The sequence below is a fragment of the Ascaphus truei genome, chromosome 12 (assembly GCF_040206685.1).
Source record: "Ascaphus truei isolate aAscTru1 chromosome 12, aAscTru1.hap1, whole genome shotgun sequence".
Lineage (NCBI taxonomy): Eukaryota > Metazoa > Chordata > Amphibia > Anura > Ascaphidae > Ascaphus > Ascaphus truei.
Genome location: NC_134494.1, coordinates 1,944,562 through 1,946,213, shown reverse-complemented (window position 1 = coordinate 1,946,213; position 1,652 = coordinate 1,944,562). Strand labels below are relative to the sequence as shown.

Here is a 1,652-nt window from a genome sequence, read left to right as displayed (position 1 = left end):
GCTGCGCTAATAAGTGTTACCCCAGGCTCCCAGCTAGCGGAGGCTCAGATCTCCTGGAGCCACAGGTGTGTGCAGTACCCGTAGTCTCTTTAGAGTGTCAGAAAAAGGGCTACATACATTTGAGTGCACCTGCCATTTTCTCAGTCTCTGTGTATGCATGGAGCAAGATATAGGCTCATGAATTTAAGAATGAGAGGATATCATGAGACAACAATCTCCACCTACGGCCATATTACCTTTAAAGCCTCCGATCCTGTCAGATCTCGGAAAGCTAAGAAGGGTGAGGCTTGATTAGTACCGGGTTGGGAGACTGCCTGGGAATATCAGGTGCTGTAGGTGTTTTTATTTTTTTTTCCCTAATGAAAATATACATGGCATTCCTCTTAGCAAAAGAAAATGTTTCATTTCTTGCTACTTTTTCCCGCTGTGGCAAAGAAATATATAGTTTTTCCTCAGAAAGTTCAACACAATGCAACCTTCCAAAATAGAATTCTGACATCAAGAATTCCGTCTATAGTACATTTGAGTGCACCTGTCATTTTCTCAGTCTCTGTGTATGCATGAAGCAAGATATAGGGTCATGAATTGAAGAATGAGAGGATATCATGAGACAACAATCTCCACCTACGGCCATACTACTTTGAAAGCGCCCCATCCCATCAGATCTCAGAAAATAAACAGGGTGAGACTTGATTAGTACCGGGTTGGGAGAATGTCTGTGAATACCAGGTGCTGTACACTGGCGACCAACTTTATTCTTACTTGGCTAGCTCCGCGAATTTCAGAGGATCCCGGTGATGTGCGGTTTTGTGTCGTTTTCTCCCGAGGTATATAGCGTTATATTCGCGGCTGTGATTTAAGCATTTTATTCCGGCTGGCTGCAATACTGCAATGCCGTGTAAAAACGCATGGGGGCGATTGCGAGCTGTTGTCTTTGAAGCCGAGAAATTCATGAATTGTAATGCAGTATATACTGTATATATACAACCCCTATAACCCCTAACATACACATACAGTACTGTATATGCACATCAATGATACTATAGGCCGGGGGGCGAGATGTGTTTGCAGCACAGAGAGAACCGCTGCTCTCTCTGCACAAACATCGGCACATTAAAAATTATTTAAAATACATTTTTATTCATAGTGTAGATGTGCAGGGGGTCTCCGGAGCTGAACCGCGTTGGTTTCAGGTCTGGGGACCCCCTGCTCCCCGAGATACAGGCCCCTTTATGAGGTGCCGGTATCCCTCTGCATTTAAAGGTCCCGATCACGTGACCGCGACATGTAAACAAAGCAGAGGTATACCGGCACCCCCTAAAGGGGCCTGTATCTCGGGGAGCATGGGGTCCCTGGACCTAAAACCACAGCGGCTCTGCTCCGGAGACCCTCTGCATATCTACAGTATGAATAAAAAACATATATAAATAAACACTCGTTCCTTACCTTAGCGGCTATGTGCTACGGTAACGAAGCAGCATTTCTGTATTTTAATAATATTGTACAGTGAGCAGGGGGTTCCCTGAGCCAGAAATTAATGCTCAGGGAACCCCCTGCTCCTGCACAATATTATTAAAAATACAGAAATGCTGCTTCATTACCATAGCGTATAGCCGCTAAGGCAATGAAGGGGTTAACCCACCGTGCCCGCT

At 45.2% G+C, this 1,652-nt stretch overlaps 1 pseudogene; it reads left to right on the top strand.

The window, feature by feature from the left end:
• Nucleotides 1-219: 219 nt before the first annotated feature.
• LOC142464360 (5S ribosomal RNA) lies at nt 220-339 on the top strand (annotated as a pseudogene).
• Nucleotides 340-1,652: the final 1,313 nt, after the last annotated feature.